The 21,627-nt window shown below is 38.0% G+C and overlaps 1 protein-coding gene across 15 annotated transcripts in view; it reads right to left on the bottom strand.

Annotated features, from left to right (window-relative positions):
- LOC101286051 (1-acyl-sn-glycerol-3-phosphate acyltransferase delta) overlaps positions 1-21,627 on the bottom strand; it is a 1,414,616-nt gene that overhangs the window by 801,053 nt on the left and 591,936 nt on the right. The window contains exon 1 of one of the 15 annotated variants that reach the window (XM_049695225.1): positions 15,709-15,811. The exons of the other annotated variants lie outside the window; for them this stretch is intronic. The gene's annotated coding sequence lies outside the window, so the exon portion shown is untranslated. Of the gene's footprint in view, positions 1-15,708; positions 15,812-21,627 lie in introns of those variants that run through there. 15 annotated transcript variants of the gene reach the window in all.

The following is a 21,627-nucleotide window of genomic DNA, read 5'->3' as shown; positions in this document are numbered from 1 at the left end:
CTTCTCAAGTATTTATGAATCAATCTGCAGGTGTCTGTGTATTATTGGTGATACACAGATGCACATTTCTCTTCTCTTTAACAACTTCCTGGTAAGCCCTGTGTGCACCCGCCGCTCTGAGAAAGACACCATAGTTAGAAGGGCACAGGTCAAGTTATATAATTGAGGCTTTTATCTTGGATCAAACAGATTTCACCTCAAAAACAGGTGCATCTGAATGTAAAAGGATCTAGTTATCATTATGGGGATTGGTTGCACTCTCCTGTACTCTCCTGAACATTTATTTAAAATAATCAAAACGAAGAGCAAACAAATATATTATGGTAAATATTGTTTGAGAAATACTTAAGGAATTAGTATTTCTTGATAATTATGATTCTTGATAATTCTTGATAATGTGATTTTGCATCTATATTTCTTGATAAATAATAATTTCTTGTAATTCTTGATAATGTGATTTTGCATCTATATTTCTCACTGGGCCGGATTCCTTTGAGAGTAGAGCCAAGCCATGATTTGTCTTGTTTCTCCTACACTTCACATTTTCAAACATATATGATTCAAAGCACATATGTCATACACTTTTTAATGTATTATACTTTTAATAAAAGCTTATTGGATTTGGGGGGTGTTGAACAATAGTACATTCACATCCTTCTTAAAAAAAGAGAACTGATGGTAGCATATATTTTTCTGTGCCACTTTCAACTTTAGTATAATTGAAATTTGAGTCCATACTTCTGTTTAAATTCAGCCCAGTGTTTCCACTGAATCCCTTCTGGCTATTGGCGGTCATGTATATAACATCATGGTTACGAGCTCTTTTTTTGAAAACCCATTTCTAGTGACCTTCACCTCTCTAGTACATTTAAGATTATTCCAAAGCATATAAAAGTATGGGCTTTGTTCTGCATGACCAGTTTTGTGAAACTTGTAATTTCTCTGTAACTTAAACTGCATATGCAAGAAGTTAAACCCTTTTTACTGAAAGTCAACTTTTGACAGAAACATGTTCTTCTTTGGAGAAATAGTCCTTCAGGACCTAGGAATGGGTAACACCAATGACTCTGGGCATTTTTAATTTTACAAATTCACTTCTAATGTCTTTAATTTTGATTCCTGGCATAAAGCAGACCACAGGATAATGCTTTATTGAAATGTTTAACTGAATATATGTGTTATACACATACATTTTTGAAACACCTCAAACTTAGCAAGTACAATACAAAGATCTGTTTTTTGAGAGTAAGTTGCTGACATGATGCCCTGTCATACCCAAAAACTTTAGTGTGTATTTTCTACAAACAAACATTCTCCTGTCCAATCACAGTCCATTCATCCAATTCAGGAATTAACATTGTCACATTATTATCATTTAATCCTCAGGCCTCATTTAAACTCTCCCAATTATGTCCTTTATACTAAAAGAAGCCAGCTAAAAATCATGCACTGCGTTTCGTTGTCACATCTCTTTAGATATTTTAGTCTGGCACAGTTCCTTAGTTTTTGCATGACTATCACAACTTTGGAATTTTTGAAAGTGACAGGACAGTTATTTTATAGAATATTTGTCATTTGGATCCGTCTGCTATTTCTTCATGATTCCGGTTATGTGTCTTTGGCAGGCATATCACCAGAGTGATGCTGGGTTCTTCCCATTGCACCATCAGGAGGCACATGGTCCAATTTTCCCAACACTGAGGAAGTTCACTTCGATCACTTGTTTAAGGCAGCATCTGCCGAACTTCAATGTAAAGGTGTCCTTTGTAATTAGTATTTTATGGGGAGGTATTTTGAATTTTCTGTTCCTTATTAAACTCTCAACTTATTCAGTACAGGCTCATGGGTTATATTTTATTGCATGGGTTATATTCATTTGGTTACTATCATTAATATGATGCTTCAAATTGACCCAGGTATGGCCAGTTGGAGACCTTACAAGTTGGTTCCTTTACCCTTCCCATGCATCCTCACCGTTCTTTGAAGACCTCCTTGCCTTCAACAATAAGATCTTTCTTATCTGCCCCAGTTCTGGAAGCAGCCCTGGCTATTTTTAGTGGAAAAACATGGGGTTTAGAGGCCAAGATTGAGATGCACGTTTGTTGACCCTTAGGCATCATTTCTTCCAGGGCCTCTCAGAAGACTGCGCTAGGGAATAGAAGTGCAATACACACACACACGTACATGCATACATTAACTGCTATTCTAATTCTGTATTTATTTCTGCATCTATCTGCTTATATTAAAAATCATGAATTCACACTAATAACCCAAATTCCAATCCAAATTCTACAAGGTTTATTTTTGTTTTCCTTCCCTACTTATAACTCTATTCTCAGATGGAGAGAAGCATTACCCTTAATGTGTCTGCTTATCTGATCAGTTCTTCTCTTTGCTAAAATCTCCCATTCTGCAGCCAGAAGCCCTTTACACCACTCGGGCTCTGACATGCTCTGACAGGCCGCCCCTCTCTGTGGATGCCCTGCTTACTCTGCTCAGGCTCTGCCTTCCCATGCCAGCTTGTCCCCCCTCGTGACTGCACTTCTCAAATTGTTGGGCTCTCAAATCCTGCACCAGGTCAATCACCCCCCACAGGGATGCCCGGTCCACCTCCACTCGGGGTCCTGTACCCTGTCACTGGGGTGTCACACTGTGTAGGGGCACTTGTCATTCTGTTCAGGCTTCAAGCACCCCCTGGGTATCCCATGTCCACTGATGTTCCTCCTCTGCCTGTTTGGGAACTGAACCTCTGCTCTGAGCCATCATGGCTCCCCCCTCCTTCCCCACCACAGAAGCCTACCTTGCATTCCCTCTGGCTTTGAACTGAATTGTTCAGAAAGGAAAGGAAAAGAAGAAGGGAAAAGGAAAAGTTATATATTCAATACAACAATGAAGTGACAATGAAGGATCTAAATTTAAGTACAAATCCAATTATTTTGCTAATTACTAATCCAATTAATTACTCGTGCAAAGACTTCAACTGAAGTGACAATTGTATAAACAGAAATTTGGGGCCTGGATAAATTTGCATATAGGCAAATAATAAAAACTAATGGTAATAAAATAACCAATAATTTCTCCTCCATCCAGCTATGTTTCTTTAGACATTTATTATAAAAACTATCCCACTATTAGTGATCTTAAAGTACAAGGAAAGTAAAGTACTACTTAAAATAGAGGAACTCAGGTAACAGATATTTTCTTGGACTTCTCATGTTGCATTCTGGAGACTGATTTCACAAATTTGGAACAGATATATTTAAAATATATTGTTATGCATTGATTTTCTCTAAAAGATTTATGGCGTCTTCAGGAGGGCATGTTGGAGACGTGTCTGTAGGTCTGCCAAGCCACAGGGACCACTCTTTGCAAGAGACAGAGGGCAGGGCCCGCTGTGGGGGAAGAACACAAGAGGCTGGAAGTAGCAGACCCAGCCGTTCCTCACTGAAACTGTCACCATTTGCCACAGGCATTATAGGGCCCACAAGTTCAAAGACTTGAATAAATATAAATTTAGGAAGCTAAGAAGACAGAATTGCCTCCCTAATCCTCCCTGTTCCTGAAGTACCAGACCTATTCACAGCGCAGCATCCGAGACCCGGGACCCAGCACACCGCACTCCCTCCTGCGTACTCTAATCCCCAAGCAGCACTGACGGCACTGACACTGACACATGAGAGGACCACACAGGATGGGAGCCCAAGCCCCTGAGTAACGGTGGCTTCTCCGGGCATCACTGGGAAAGCAGTGGCAACGTGGCGCACCACCTGGGCACGGACCCAGGGGTAGGCTAGAGACCGTCTTTGCCCCATTTTTTTCTTAATGAAAAGTAATAGGGTTTCAAAGGTAGTCTCAGTTTCTATTTACAAAGACATACAAAAAGATTCACTGAAAAAATCTTCTTGGCAATTTTTGCCTTCCTTTTGGCCCCAGCATTATTTATATTTAGAATCTTGCCTCATGCCAGCAACACCACAGGTAAATCTCAACAGGAAATTTATTTTTTAAAAAAGACTCCTTCTCAAATTAACTATATGTCACTTATTTCTGCTTGCTTTAATTAGATTTCTAGAATAAAGATAGCAATACAAATCAAGATTTGCACCATACCTTGAACATATATAAACACTTTATTTACAGCACTAATATTTTCGACTAAAAATAATGTAGCAGACACTCCCAGCACTGAAAGAACAAACTTACCAAGACTATAAAATCAGAAGGTTCCCAGTCGGTGACTTTTTAATTATAAAGGAAACAGTAATCACATGAGTGCCAGATGAAGACTTCAAAGCACATATCTTTTCTCAGGATAAATGGCTTGTATGCAATGGGCAGATGATCCATGGGCTAAGAGCAGATTGGTGGGCCATAGATTTAAAGTCATACAAATGATCGGTTTAGCAAAAATAGCATAGCACACATTCGATCTGCCTGCCTTGTGTTTATCACATTATATTCCTTAGAATCAAATCTGTCTTTTATTTATTTTAACATATCTCTGTTGGATGTCACTATGGAGATACATGTTTAAACAGAATCCTCTACCTAGAAAACTACTTATTTACACGTCGCCAGCCCTCTCACTTATGACACCGACAGCCTCTACATAAGCCAGCAGCTCAAATTCTTGGTAGGCTTATTTTTATACTTTTCTGTGTTGTTTGCTTCTGATTAATGAGAAAAGAAGAGAAAAATTCCCTGTATCTTCAACAGATAACAAATTTACCACTAGTTCATTATAGATTATATTTTCTGGCTTGCTAGCTTCTTAATTCATGGCACCAAAGAGCAGAGGAAGATTAGCTTATGTAAGATTAGGGTGACATTTGGACATTTTTCTCATGTAGATAACAGTATAAAACATTTTAAATAGGAGTAACTGAGAGTTATTTTCTCCCTTCATTTGATATGCTGAAACGTATGCAAGGCAATCTTCCGTTCTCCAGTAGCTCCCATATCCAGCCAATTTCTAGATTCAGCAGGGCATCAGCTTCCCTACAAGTACAGTTTCAGTCGATAACAGGTAAACAGGGAGCCGTGTGCAGCCTTGAATATAGTACACACCACAAACTTCAAAAACTCTTAAAGGCAGCACATTGTCTTGACTCAACTAAAACTACACAGTTTTCTACTTTGTCGCTTCACCTTCTTAGTCAATTCAGCAGTGTAAGCCAGCTCACAGCACCTCAGTGTCAGAAGACAGACTGCAACATCTAGCTCATCCCACCTGTATTTGATACCAAAGAATTTCTCTTACAACATCCCTTAGCAGGGAGCTAATCTGTCTCCATTTCCACACTTGGAATGTGGATTTAAGATTTTACTGTAGGTCCATATCCTTTACAGGCATTAATCATTAGAAATGAATCCCTTATATCGAGCCAAAATTAGTCATTTGGTAATTTACACACGTTCATCCTAGATCTGTCCACAGGAGTCACAGAGATTGAATTTAGACATTTTCTACATGGAAACAACATAATGCTCCTCCTTCTACATCAATCAGCCCCTATCGCCAGACCCCCTTCTGCTTTAAGCTAAACCCTGCGGCTACAACGTGTGGGTTGAAGATTTCTCAGGTTTGGACTTAGAAGCCATTTGATCTTGAATAGTGTCATTTAGTCTCAGTTTTTAATGTAGTCTAGAAGAGATAAACCTGGCTATATGACCCTGCAAACAGGTTTTGTCAAAAGAAGAAAATACTACAGGAAGTAAATCAATAAATAAAAAATTTAAAAATAGAAAAGCTTAATATCAAAAATGGAAATTCTGCAAAGATTTACAAAGTAGAAAAACCTTTGGTATGACTAAAGACACAAAATTAAACAAAATTAGAATCAGAACTCAAGTGAGAAATAATTATAGACAAAGACAAAGAGAGTTTATGGAACAACTATTGTCTAATGTGTCTGAAATCCTAGACAACATGGACAAATTCCTGGAAAAAATATAAAATGCCAAAATTAGTACAATAAAAAAATAGATAATTTAAATAAAAATGTGTATGTATTAAATAAAAAGAAATGGGTTTTTAAAACAAGCTCAGAGGGTTTTTATAACAGAACTCCATCAAATTCTCAAGGAATATTTAAATTTATTTATACTCTCCAAAAAGAAAAAGAAAAAGAAAGAAACTGCCGAGTTCATGTATTAATTTCAAAACAAAACAGGAATAATAAAGAAAACAGAAGTATAACTGTATTCCACTATGAAAATATATGTGAAAATCCTCATTTAGAATAATATATTATCATCGAGTAGGCTTTATCTCAAGGATGTAAGGAAGGTTCATCATCTGAAAAATACTCATCAGTGTAATTCAACATATGAATTATATATATAACTGAATCACTTTGCTGTACACCTGAAACTAACACAACATTGTATTGGGTTGGCCTAAGAGTTCGTTTGGAGTTCTCCGTAAGATATTACAGAAAAACTGGGAAGAAATTTTTGGCCAACCCAATAAATCAACTATACTTCAATTAATTTTTTTTAATTAGAAAAATTAAAAATGTGATTTGTGTACTTAGCAATGGAAGAGAAAGCTTTACAAAAATTGTTGGAGTGCAAAGAAAGCAATAAGAGAATAAGAAATAGTTGCTGGAAATTAAAAATATGACAGAAATAACCACATTAATAGAAGGACGGTTCAATAGAGTGAACAGAAAAGAATGAGTCAAGGGACCAGTGCTTCTCAAACTCTAATGTGCACATGAATGATCAGGAGGTGTTAAAATGCAGAGTCTCAATCAACAGGTCTGGGGTGGAATCTGAGATTCTGAATTTCTGACAAGCTCCCAGGTAACATTTGCTGCTCCATTTCCACTCTTCCAGTGATAAGGATCTAAGAGAGAAAGTCATGAAAATGTCCAGAATATGGAGGAAAAAGATGAAGAGATTGGAATAAAAACAAAGATTTTGTTTGTTTGTTTTTCTTTAATGGAAGCTAAATTAAGAAGTAACACGATTCTTCTATTAAGTAGAGGAAGGGCAAATTTGCTCACTGTCTGACCTGGGACACCCATCTTCTCCTGCCCTCAACAGACTGAATGATGCCCAACTGTATTGATGAGGGTGATCTTCTTTACTCAGTCTACTGATTCAAATGTTAATATTTTCCAGAAACACCTCACAGACACACCCAGAAATAATGTTTTACCAGCTATCTGGGCATCTCTTAGCCTAGTGAAGTTGATGCACAAAACTAATCATCATAGTAGAAAAATTAAATCATTACCCAAAGATGTACTCAGCAAAACATTTTTAAAAAATTCAAAAAAGTGGAAAACATAGGCAACAAAATAAACCAAACAATGGAATTAACAGAAGAATCTATAAAAAGTAACAGGTATGAATTAGAACAGGAAATCCAATTACTTCATGAAGATGTCCTCAAGGAGAAAGCATATTCAGTGACACAAATTCTGTGTTTAATAAAAAAGAATTCTTAATCACAATATGAAGTCAGATGTTTCTTTCATCAATAAGAAAAATGAAAGTCAACTTCTCTGAGAAAAACAGAAAGTGGTAAAATACAGGCATGACTATAAATCAAGTGTGAAACAATCTAAACTATGACAGAATTTTTAGTAATTCGTATCTTTTATTGACTTTCATGTTTGGAACATTATTGACTGGTACAATTGAGAATATAATGAGAATATAATTTCTTCATGGATCCAATCGTATGACATGGTTGATATGAGGTAATTAAAGTTTGCTTGTTTTACATTTTTTAAAAGACCAACTTATCAGCAAAACGTGGAAAACTTCACTATGGTTAGGGAACATGATACCAATCTCATAAATGTTGTCAGTGTAACCATAATGATGTTCATAGTGGCTGACTGAATTTAGGGGGAGGGGAAAAAAGAGAAGTAGTAAACAAAGTGGACAAATTAATTCCCTTCTTCTAGAGAATATTTAGGTGATGGATATTGTCTAATTTTGTTGGATAAATAAAGGTTAAAGTATGTTATTCAAAGTAATAATGCCCTTTTTTATTTATGGAAGAACTGAAGGTCGGCTATTATCTGGCTTAACATGATGAAAGTTCCAACAAGGCAGAGACCACGGTGGTTTCCTGTCTCTAGAAGCTCCCAATAAATATTGTTGACGGTTGGATAAACAACGGGAATGGGGTGGGTGAAGAGGCATGACATAGAGTCGGTGTGCTAAATTATAATCGTTTGAGATGGGGAGAAAATAGGCATATTTTAAAGTTCGTAAGTCCATGCACAGTTCCTTGATGGTGATAATCTCCAAAGGAAATATATTTTTAAAATGTTTAAAAGTGGCTACCTCTGGGGTATAGAACTGAAGCATGAGAGAGAGATTTTTTTTCATTTTTTGAAGAAAGTAAGAAAGCATGTATTATTTCTATAATGAAAGGCATTTTAAACGTTAATACAACTAAAGTTTGAAAGACTCTAAACATTTTCAACTCTATTAAAATCTATTTAAAAAAGCATTTTTTAATAATAGGCTTCCTTCATTTACGTCTTCATTTTACTTAGGAGGAGTTCAGCATTCCACCCTAATTTCTTCTGGAACTTTGCACAAATCATGGGAGACCTGCACAAGATAAAATCTGGGCAGCATATATATGTTTTAAAAGTTCACAGAAAGGAAAAGCACTCCATATAGCTCCATGCCTGGGATCACCACCTTTTTTCCTTTGTGTATATCTAACTTTCCCCCGAGGATTGAGACACAGGTGTTTCAGATGTGGATCTATAGTGGGCATGGAGATTCTTTGCTTAAAAATAAAATGTTGCACCACATAGTGATTATTTTATAAATCAGATACTAAGTATGAGAGGACAGAGGAACTTACAATGTTACAGAGTAAAGCATGGCTGGGTCATCCACTGTATAATGCTGACTAGGAGAGGCACAGGCCTTTGTAAACAGCTGCTGTTACATTTGTAAGGTACCCTCAATCCAATACTCATATTTTCTTTTTTCTTGTTGCTAGAAACCAGCCTTTAGTCACAGTTGTGTGTAAAGTTATTGGCAAAACTGCCAAGATGTGGGTGTCTACTAAGGGCGGCAAATCCCTGATCCTAAGGGCACTGTCCAACTTTTCCTAGGTAAACATTTCCCATTGTCTCTTCCCAGTTGTTTTCAAAGAAGACATTGTTCTGTAGTCTTATTCAAAGTTGAAACCCCATAGCATTTAAGTTCCAAATCAGAGACTGGTTTGTCAACCCTTTTCTTAGCCAAACACACATTTAATGAAATGTCAATGTTTCCTACCAACCATGGTAACAATAATAACAAAAGCCAGAATGTAGCAGGAACTCAAATCAGAATATTTAAAATATATAATTACAATGGATTTTAAAGACTGCTAACTACCATGTATGTAATATTAAAAAGGTAATTGAATTGTGGGTGTAAAAGGGATTAAATTTAAGCCAAAGTAGCCAGGCAGGATAGTTAACGCAGTGACACAGGAAGGGGCATGAAGGTCACTTTTCAGCACTATGGGGACTTTTAAAAACTCAGGCACTGCTATGCATAAAGTAGATAAACCACAAGGACCTACGGTATAGCACAGGGAACTATATTCAGTATCTTATAATAACCTATAATGGAAAAGAATCTGAAAAAAATATAGGTATAACTGAATCACTTTGCTGTACACCTAGACACTAAATCAACTATACTTCAATTAAAACAAACAAACAAACTTAGGCACAGTGACTAGGAAGACTTCACATTACGATCCAGCATTAAGACTAGATATAGTCCACCATCATGGCAGGGACAAAACTCAATAAGTACAGTACTAGGGCAGAAAAGAATTGCAAAGCTATGAAAACACACAAACAGAAGCAAAAGCCAGGCTCAGGAAATAGATACTTTAAAGAGTTCATTGGAAAACACGACCGGCCTTAGCAATAGCATAAGATGAAAGCCTGCATATGCAGAAATTCAGGATTTTTACAAGATGCAATGAGTGAGGCCACAAGGCAGTCCTGGGTAGAACCATAGGGGCGAGAACGGCACAGGGGACCAGCTATGGCTCCTAAGACTCTGGACAACAAAGGGAGAGCTAGAGACTGCAGAAAATAAGAGTTGATTCCATTAGACTCACCAAAGAGGCTGTTTCCTTGTTCGGTTTTACTAACCCTTAGAGAGAAACTAGAAGTTAAAGTTAGAACCCGCCTATTTATTATTTATAGTCTGAAATATTAGCACAGGGGGCTGCCTTGGCTAGGTTTATTCCTCTCTACAGATGCTATCCATCAAATACTTTCCAATATCCAAAAAGCCCTCATATAAAGATTGTTTTTTCCTTTGTTTACTGCCTTCTCAGCTGTTCATGAGTCACACTGTGTTCCTCTGTGCTGCTGTTATAAGTTTAGATTGGACATTACTCAAGATCTGAAGCTTATACAATATCACCACACTGAAATCAAGCATTGTTTCCCTTGTCAAATTCAATTAACATCATATACCAATTATGTACTATGAATCACTTGCCAAATACTGTCTAGAAATTTTAACATAAATCCTTGAATTTTATCTAACAATATGTTGAAATCTGTTCTTAACTTTGTGGTTGGTACTGGTTTGGGTTTAGTAATTTTGCAACTCAATTGTGTGTACTGTGGAATAAAATAATAAATGAAATAATATATTGATGTTTCTAGTAATGTGGTTTCTCACTGTGGGAGAGGATAGGTATGAAATACTGAATGGGCAAAGGTGATGGAGAATTCCATGGTGTTGGATTTGAATTGGCATTATCTGGAAGAACTCATGAATGCACACATGCATACTACACATATGAGTGTACTGTTATATACTGAAACAATCTAGAAGCAAAGACATCTGTAGTAATGTGTACACCTAACAGCCATATTCTAGGACACTGAAAATCTAAGATGAGCCTGGAACATCTTGTGCTAAAACAAGGAAGTGCTCAAAGACTTACGGGTACATATCAAAACTGTGTAGAGGCTGGCTTAGCAGACTGCCGTTGGCTACCTTTCTCTTTAAAGAAGAATGTGAAATAGTAACTGTAAAAATAATGATAGGATTATGTCTCTCTCTGTTTTTTCCAACTACAAATGCAACACTGATTTGGACAAGAATATCAATGGATCCTTAAAATAAAACTGTTGGGGCACAAGATATTCACATGACCTCAGAGTAGCACTCCCCGCCACATTTTATTTGCTAATTACAAGGGGAAAGGCTGCCTTCACAAGGGAGGGATCTGATAGACTTCACTTCCCCAAATGATGAAACCCAGCATCGCAAGTATCGTGAGATGAATAGACATGTGCCTGCTGATGTGATGCAAGGTGAATTACACACCATCTAGGAAATACTCTTGCTATTTACATTTAACATGATAGGATCATGAGGAAAAACTTCAGGAGAAATCCAGATTGTGGGACATTCCAATAGACAACTGTCCCGAAGTCTTAAACATTTCAGGGGTGGTAAAAATCAAAAAATGGCAGAAAGTTGTATTACATTGGAGACTCCAGGAATATGACATGGCTTAACATGACAAGATAACCAAGTGTGATCCTTGCCTCAACCTGGAATATGAAAACACAACAGCCATAAAGGGCATTTGGGGGACAAATGTGGTTATATGCTCATGGGCTGCATATTAAATAATATCATTAAATTAATGTTAAATTTCTTGGATATTATAGTAATGGCATGATGTATGAGATGGCGTGGCTGTAGATTTTAGACATACCTGCTGAGATATTAGAAGAAAAATGGTATGACATCTGCAACTTACAAATAAATCAATAAAAATATACATATACTTACACGTATACACTCATACACATATGTAATTTATCTCATGTTTATGTGTGGATTTGGGTGTGAGATATATGCAGGGGTTAGGTTAAGTATGTGTGAGAAAGAAGTAAATTTGTTAAAATAGAAAGAAATCAAGGGAAATATGGTGCTTGTTGTACTAGTCTTTCAACTTCTCTACAGTTTTACAATTAAAAAAAAAAAATGTTTTTGCTAGAGAGAGAAAAGGAAGAAAAACAACCAGAAATTTCTGTTGATTGAATTAAAGGAATTGCTTTTCAGTATGCAAAGCATCTGGGCAATTGGAGTTTTCACATTTTAGCCAGTTGCACTGGTGCCTCATAGTCTCACTTTCATAACCTCAATAGAATTCTACTGCCAACTGTTGAATCCAGTTTCTTTCCAATGTGTCTGAAAGCAGAAACTGTGTTCCCAATACAGAGTCAAAATGAGCTTTTAAAGTCATTCACATTAGTAGCCAAGACATTATCAGAGACCTGTGAGTCTAAGCCAATTTTCTGATTTTTAAGCCAAATTGTTTATCTCAATTTAACACCCTCAATACTTTATCTTCCAACATATTGTACTAACAGCATATTTCCATGTTGGAAAATTTGAATAGGTGATGTGAAAACCTGAATGATATTTGCATCCATCAAATTGCAGTTAACATTCAAAATCCATTTATAAATTCAACTTTATGCTAAATATTGTGGTGACATTCTTATAGACCAAATTGCTTCATGTGGAAAATGATATCCCAGTCTAATTTTTTTTGGAGGAGATTCACCATGAAACAGAGAAACTTTATACAGTATTCACATCTATTTACTTACTAGAATGCTTTTCTTAAATGATACCTAATTTTTTCATACCATTTTTGAAGATTCTCACTCATACACTACATATTAAAAAGAGGCAGAACAATTTTCAGCCACAAAGGAATTTAAGTTTACTTTTGCCTTGTTTGGCCCAACACAGTGTCTTCTGGAAGTCCTTGTCATCACTAAAATATAAAGTCTGCTTTGGATCTGTGTCCCTCCCATCTGAATTGTAAGCACCTTGAGGATAGGTATTAGGTCTTTCATTGCACTTAAGATGATATCCTGGGTATATCTATCTCTTGAGAACTGACTAACTGATTTCATGGTTTAAAATAAGTACAATATGTTCCAATAGGCTTAGAGTTAATGTAAATCCCACAGAATTTGAGGATAATAATCTGACATCTTCCTATAAAAGCATAGGATTAAATTATGCCTTGTGTACCTGACCATTTCCATGTACTAAGCCATATGAAATACCATGTCTCTACTGAGCAGAGACTATGTTTAGAAATACCCAATTTAAAAGCATGCTTAAAGGTCATCAAGCATGATTACATTCTGTTCAACATTATAAAAGGCAGTCAAGTGTAAATGATTATCAAGCAAATTATGATTTTTCATTAGAAGGTAATGTCTCCTTTACCTTCCCGTAAAGTCAACATTATGATCCAGGATGCCATTTATCAGAATTTATGTATTAAACAAGATGAAAAGGGAATCGTCTTAAGCATCTCACATCAGTTAAATTACTCCCCATCTAAAAATGAACACACTCACTGTGGTCAATGGAGGGAGAGGGTGTGTAGTATGTGCATAACATGATTCAAGACAGCATATGAGTTTTATATACGTGTGTGTGTGTGTGTGTGTGTGTGTGTGCCAGAATATGTGTACAATTTTAATCACTAATTTTTGATTTATGATTAAAAGTCAATTTTAAATGTTTATTTTGCTTAAAGTATTGGACTCTTTAAAATACCTCAGGATTGGTAATGAACACGTTAGTCATTATAAACAATTTAAAGGAGATTTTTGAATATTTTCCAAGCATTAGTTGAGAGAGACTTTGAGAGGTAGAAACACAGGGACATTTGTAATGAGATTTATCCAAAGCAGGGGACTTGAGTGGTCAGAGCATCATACAAACCCATGGAAACAGCAGCTGGCAGAAGCCTCAGGAGGGAGAAGATGGCTTCTGAAATGAGATAATAGTGGTCTTAGGAAGATACCCTACTTCCCAGCTTTCACTGCGGGTAATCTCGCTAAAATCAAAAATGCTCTGGTACTACATGTATCAACAGCACTAGCTAAGGAGAGTTATTCGAGTGATAATCTGTTTATCTTGGAGTATGAGATACATGCACTCTCCACAGAATCTTTTTGCCACTGAGATTTAAGAGATACTTTTACTTCCTGTCTCTATGAAAAACAACTTCACAGTTTACAGGGCCACTGCCCACTCTATGTTTTAAAAGATATAAAGAGGAATTTAGAAAAATAAGAACCTCTCCTGAACTGTAGATGAAATTTGTCCTTTAGCAAATTGTCATGACTGACGTTACCCTTGAGTGGGGGTTATAGATACAGAATATTGATTGACTAATCACCAAGTATTTCAATTCACTTGATTTAACAGGCTTTTAATCCATTCTAAGTAGCATAATTTGATTAATAAACTGCAGGCCAAATAAGGATCTGGTAGTCCGTAACTTATTTAATTGAATCCATGGAAAAATTCATGAGCAATCCATTGATCACAGCATGTAAACAATTCCTACTTGGGTGCTTCAAATCTCACTTTCTTAGTGCCAGATGTGTGTTTCAATTATTGATCAATTTCTGCATCATGATTCTGTCAGGAAGTAGCTCGTTAGGAAACAGAAGAGACCATGGAGGTGTATGTAAGAAAAAGCAGGTGGCTTAAGCCCTTGTCTCACAGGTTCTCTCTGTCATATCCTCTTCGATCTGATACAATCCATTCTGTTAACTATTTATGATGTCTGAAGGGCGTGGGGCACAGGCTGTTCACAAGTTCATGTGTATACTTATTCCACATATGGAGATTGAGTATGTGCTGTGCGCCCAGAAGGACCATAAATCCTTGCAGATCCAGAGATTAAACAAATAGCCCCATGTAAGGTGCTCACAGTCTAGCCAGGCAGAGACTAGGACATATAGAACCGTGGTGGATTAATATAAGTGAAATTGCAGAGACGTGCACAGGCAGTGAAGGAGCTTTAGAGGGGTGGAGAAAATAGGGGAGCTCTGAGTAGTGTGATACACCTGAAATGTGGGCCAGTGTTGGAAAATAAAACTATATCAGACTGCACAGATCAAAGAATAGCAAATCAAGGGATGCGGATTTTATTCTGCATACATTGGGAAGGCATCAAAAGATTTTAAGGAACCAAGTGGCAGTATCCATTCTGAAGTTCATAACAACAGGCTAGAAGGCAGTTTCAGTCCATGAAGTATATTTCATTAAACCACATAGGATAGTTTCTGAGTAATATATAAAAATGTAAATCACTGAGGGAAAGCAGTTATAATTCATGATGACATAAAAACTACTTTAAATCATAAACACAAAGCAGGCAAAGAAAATGTTTCTTAAAGTAGAAAGGGAGAGAAGGTGGGGCTTAAAATACATAATGGAGAATGATTTTAAATCTCTACGTTGACACATAAATGGTTTTGCATCAGGCTATTCTAGAAAGTCATGTGACTTCAAGTAAGAGTTATATTCAGGAGGAGCTACCCAGCAGCCTGACACAAGCGTGCCATCTCGTAGGCATCGTCATTTACCTAGGGTTCAGTGTCCTACCGACAGGCACACTACAGCCAAGGCGTATGGCTTACAGGAAAAATAAAACTGAACAGAGACTGCGAGAAAGGCCTGTGCACTTCTGAGCCAAGTCTCCCTCAACAGATGGGGGAACTGGGGTGAATCTATGAACTGTGTCCCTAAAGAGATCACCCTGTATCTGCCATGCCCTCCCCAGCCCTGGAACAGCTCCTGAGATTATGTGAGAACTTTCTGATTTCTATCTCATTTGCAGCTTTAACCATTCACACTCACGTGGGTCAGTCTGAACAAGGGCTTCAGAGAGGAATCCCAACACAGACTCCATCGTTTCTGTACCCAGGCTGACACACAAGTGCAGGGCTGAAGGGACCAGTTTAAGAGCCATTAACCTCTCTCCATGCAGTGGAAACACACAGTTGCGCGTGAACAGAACAATGCCATTCCTGTGTAAGCATAACAAAAACTCACTTCAATGGAGGGATAATTCCTCACCTAAGGGTAAGGAATCATACTATATTTAACTTTGCTAGAGAAAATGCTACAGAGAATGTTTTCCAGTCTGATGTCAAATGATGGAAATCAAAAGTTCTTTAAAAATAAACATTTTCATTTATACTTCAAATTATAAAAATCTGTATGTGCCCATTAGAAAGTAGCAAACATTTCAGATTGGAGCATACTGCATTTTTTAAATTAAACACTTCACCTCATTTTCACTATTAATTATGTACAAGTGTATTTACTTCACTTTTGTAAACAGATGGCAGCTGTAAACGGCATTGTGGTTCCCAAGTAAATGCTAAGTAAAGGTAGTACACTCTGGGGCCCTAACCTTGGAATGGCCAATGATAAATGACAAAAAACAAGAGCATTGACATGTGCCCTTTAAAAGCAAATAAAACCAACCACATCCACTAGGGTATTTAATTTTTATTTTCATTTATGAGGCAATCAGTGCCTTACAGCAAAAACAAACAAAAAAACCCTACGATTCTGTTAGCACTTTGCATTAGCATCACGCCCATAGAGATGCCCTGTCCTTTGAACACCAGGATGATGCTCGTCTTGTCATACTGCCAGTCTAGAGCACACACAGGGCTGCTTTTCCAATCAAAGTAATAATTTTATTCCATCCACAGTTCATCTAATGCATTTGTGACCAAGAGAACGTGCCTATGAAATGTGCCTATTTTGGTAACAGAATAAGCAAAGGAAAGTGAACCAAATTAACCAGACAGACACTATGGCAGAAAGTGAGGGAGATTTCCTACTTCAGTAAGTATAATGTCAAAGAATATTTCCTTTACAAAGTTGCCATGTACACTGGTAGAGCCAGACAGAAAGCTCTCTTTGCTCTTAGAATGCATCCTCTGGAAGAAAGGGAAGGCACTCTATCAGTTATAAGAAAATGTGGATGTTCATTACCCCAAAGCATGGCAGGATGTGACCAGCGATCCTGAAATTGGAACAAAGTCTATAGGATTTTAAACCAAGGGGACTGGGGCGATCAGGGGAAGTGCTGTGGATGAGCTTCCAGCCTATGCTGTTCCTTGAAGGTTGGGCAGGGCTGTCAGGCATTTGGCCATTTTTTTTCTCAACTTCTAACTCGCCCTTCTACACGCTGCTCTTGATGCTGGGGATGCAGCTCAGAAAACTACATTTCCCAGACCACTTTGCAGGCTGGCTTTTGTTAGATCCTGTCTGTAGGGGCATATAGGGGAGTTTGGCATGCAGGAGAAGGATGGAGAGAGACCTCCTCGTTCCCATTGTCTTGGCTTGCTGTTTGTGTCAGCAATATCACATGAACAGAAGTGTCCCAGGAGTAATTCTTTGTCATAGAGGCAGCTGTTGTTTCCAGCTCTGGCTTCTTTTGGCACTCCTAGAACCAGTTTATTTTGCCCCTCTAAGGAACCCATAGTAACCGTTTCTTCAAGCAAGCGAGGCAGAGAAGCGAGAAGGGCTGCTGCCACTGGCAGGGAGACATCAGAGAGATTTGGGAGCTCACCATCAGCTTTGTCTGAATCCACCTATTTGATCTCCTTCAAGTTTCGGAGTCCAGTGTCTTCCCAATCAATGCTCTAATTTTCACATAAAGACTTGAGTCTGTGAACTTAGTTGTAATTCTATAACCTGTTGTAATTCTATATGATTTTAGATTTGATTTTCTGTAAGTCAGCCCTACAGCTTCAAGGGGAAAAAAAAAACACAAAAAATCTTCTTTTAGTCTTTTACATCAACACAGAAGTTCTCTGGTCTTTTGAACACATCCTGAGCTTGTGATTTTCCTTCTCAAAGCACTCCATCCATTTGATCACACAGTCCTTGTCACCATCATTCTTACCATCATAGGCAAGTATGGCAAGGACGTGATCATCTAAGGCACTAGCTATAAAGCTTCTAAGAAAGCTACAGATGCTTCTTTATGCAATGACAATGAATATTCCTCCAAGGCTCTCTGAAGTGTCCTGTACCATCTAATAGGATGACTGGGGTAAGGGAAATATACACTTCTGCTGGAAATTATTGGCTTTGAATTGAAATCAATTCATGGTCTCCAAAATGTCTTTCCTGTCCACTACTGTGTTTCTAACAGCATCACTATCCACAGATTTATAGAATGTCCTAGTCACTGTATGGTGCTTACACACGTTGCTTCTGAATAGTGAACTCACGTCACTGCAAACGAAGTATGGCAATGAACTATGTCCATTGACTTTTCTATTATTATTAAGTCTCCCATCACCCAGAAGCAGCTGGCATGATGTAATGGTGACTGGCCCTAGTGAAGGCTTAGTGTGGTGCTAGTTGGTGATAATGTTCAGAAAGCCTGAGGCACTCTTTGAAGGAGCTCCTGTACGTGCTCTGCAAGAGCCAGAAAACACATGTGCAGAATCAAGAGATGGAAGTGGGAGTGGCTACTTTCACTATTACACCTAGTAACCCACTCATGGAATGTTCGCTTCCATTTTCCCAACATTGGGCTCTGCTGGTTTGGATGTCTTAGTACCCAGGAGGGCCAGGTTTGCACCAGAGAACACAAAAATAGTTACATTTACTGTAAGTTAAGAATGCTACCTGGCCATTTTGAGTTCCACAAACACTGAACTAACAGGGCAAAAAGAGGGATACTGCTGTGGCTGGAGTATCATCCCAATTACTAAGGAAAATTGGGTTGTTACTACACACTGATGACAGTGAGAAATGGACATGACATAGAATGGATTCCTATGGCGCCTCTCAGTATTTCCACACCCAAGAGTAAGAGTTAATGAAAACTATGGTAACCCAGTAAAGATTTCTGAACTTAGAGCCACCAGGAAGGAAGATTTGGGTCACCCTATAAAATGATTTTTAAAAAATCCTATAGAGATTATGGCTGAGGGAAAAGATAGGTAATGTCAGATGGGTCACAGAAAAGAGATGTTAAAAAGGAATCTAAACTCACTGGTTATAGAAATGAGAACTGTATCAATTAAGTATTCTCTCCCTCTCTCTCTCTTTCTCTATCATTATATAGATAGATACACATACACATATATGTGTGTATATTTATATTTCTATAGAGATATATATAGTATAATATATCCGTGTATGTATGTATATATGTATGTATGTGTAATAACTAACTTCTTTTCTTTTCCTCCTTCCTGATTTCACATAGTTAGCTTGTATGTTTGTATCTTTGTGGTTAACTTAATTTATTCTTTAGGATACAAGATACTTTTTGCAATTAAGAATAAACTAAAAAAGGAATTAGCACCTCCCAGAGATAAATAGAGTGATTGTTGGAACTTGTGTCTTCCATTGTTCAGAGGAGGCTCAGAGAGCCCTTGTAGGAACAGTAGTTCCTTGCTAGGTATACCTATGAAGTATTCACTGCTGTGGAGAGAGTTCAGATATGTGTAAAGGAGTGTACATGCAAGATGAGTAACTGAAGGCGTGTTCTATAGGGATTATTTAACTAGTGTTTCTCAATTCCAAATCCACCATTTATTCTCCGTTCTCTAATGCTTTGCCTGGGGTTTGACATATGAAATTACTCAGACCCCTTTACCAGCTGGATTCTGCTTAGATTATGCCAAAAGAAGGCACTAGCGGGGGACTGGAAAACAAGAGGACAGGGGAGGGGCTTCCTTCTTCCTGTTTGGTTGGTGTTCAGTGAGCATCGTGCCACCAGTGGCAGCTTCTCGCAGCAGCAGCGGCATTCTCTCCCACACCAGCTGTTCCTCCCAGTGAGTAGCTTCTTCTAAACGGTGAGAACCAGCCTCATCGTGCCCTTTCAGAGATCTGAACCCTAACTCTGAGAGGTCTCACTGAGAGCTTCTCAGTTCCGATAAACCTAATCTCTTGCCTTCGTTCCTCTAACACCCAGAGTGGCAGCATCCTCTTGCAGGTATCATCTCTCATTGCAGCTCATTCCCTACGTTAAAGGCACCCTCTAAAAACCCAGTGGGATTTCTCATTCCCTGACTGGGAAAGGGATACAGCAGCGTTTAAATCAGTGAGGTTGGGAGTTCAACATGGCAAGTTACGTACAAGTAATAAAGAGTCTAAGCTTGGGATGAATACAGTGGCTATTACAGACGAAAGGCCAATAAAGCTGTTAAGTTGGATTTGAAGTGCAATTGAAAAGTGGGGTGGTGGTGCAAATCAAAGATAAGCCTAGGGTTTTTTTTTTAATCTTTTATTTTTTTAACATCTTCACTGGAGTATAATTGCTTTACAATGGTGTGCTAGTTTCTGCTGTATAACAAAGTGAATCAGCTCTACATATACATATATCCCCATATCTCCTCCCTCTTGTGTCTCCCTCCCACCCTCCCTATCCCACCCCTCTAGGTGGTCACAAAGCATCGAGCTGATCTCCCTGTGCTATGCTGCTGCTTCTCACTAGCTATCTATTTAACCTTAGGTTTTGAGGCTGAGTGAATGAAGTGTGAGGTAGAAATAATGGGTGTGCTTGTGATACTTGTTAAATTTGAGGTGTTTTTAGGACAACTAGGTGAAGCTTCATCACAAGTAAGTGCAAATCTTACGTTCAAGAAAGTTCCATAGTATTAAAAATAAAAATTTGAGAGTAACCTGCAGATCTGTCTATTTAACTCTAAGGGAGTAGATGAGATCTCTAGATAGGAGAGTCTAGAGACAAGAGAAAGAAAACAAATAACCTTGAGGAACATACACATTTAGAAGACAGAGGAGAACACCAGGTCAGTGAGAGAAATAAATAAGGGTTAGTCAGGGAAGAATGCGATGGAATGAAATCCCTTAATAAAGTGTCATAAAATCAGGGAAGCCACAGGAAGAGGAGGTGAAAGAGGAATGGTCAGTTGTGTCAAACGCCTTCGTAGGAGATCTCAGCCAACGCCAAGTACAATTATTATAGAAAGTGAGTAACTCTCCAAAATGCCACCTCCCAACCTGCCAGCTGTCCTGTGGGAATGTGACACATCATCATCAGTTCTGATTTAATAAGAATGACACCAACATTTAGTATACATAGGAACAGGGAAAACGCTGCCAACATCGTGTAGCACATCCCGAAATACACCCCATAAAGACTGCACATGCTTCCTGCTCTAGACCCAAGAGCTCTATGAATAACTGTATATGAGTCTGTGGACGGTGCTCATCCCCAAAGCAGAAAAATAGCTCCACTTATGACTCTCAAGGAGGCAATCCCTTGAGATCATTTTTTTTTCAATTCTTCATTGGTGTAGTATTTTGTTCTATTTCATCGGCAACATGTAAATATTATAATCATATCTTCTTTTATTAGTGACAATATTTTATTCCTGTAAAAGACTTAAGCTAAAAGAACTAAAACACAGTTTTAGTTTCAGGAAATCTTCTAATAGGGATTAGAAGAACGACAGGGAATCAGTTATCCCCAGGGAAAACTGGGGGAAAGACCTAACACCTATTTTGCTCGTCTCTCTCTACTCAAATAATCATGGCTTGCCATTTGCACACAAAAGTAGCAGCCATTGGCGAACACCTATTCCAGTTCTGGCAAAACACAATGGCCAAAGCCAGGAAAGAAAAGACAGCAGAACCTGGGATAACTGATGAGACTTTTCAAGCAGAACTCCATGCGTAATCAAAGAGGATACACGGCAGGCACTCGATAAGTATTTGCTGGATGAAGGTGCAAATGACTGCGTGATGGCTGTGAGACACCTCTTGCCTACG

This window comes from Orcinus orca, chromosome 12, assembly GCF_937001465.1.
Source record: "Orcinus orca chromosome 12, mOrcOrc1.1, whole genome shotgun sequence".
Lineage (NCBI taxonomy): Eukaryota > Metazoa > Chordata > Mammalia > Artiodactyla > Delphinidae > Orcinus > Orcinus orca.
The sequence above is the reverse complement of the archived record's forward strand: the minus strand, read 5'-3'. Positions and strand labels throughout refer to the sequence as shown.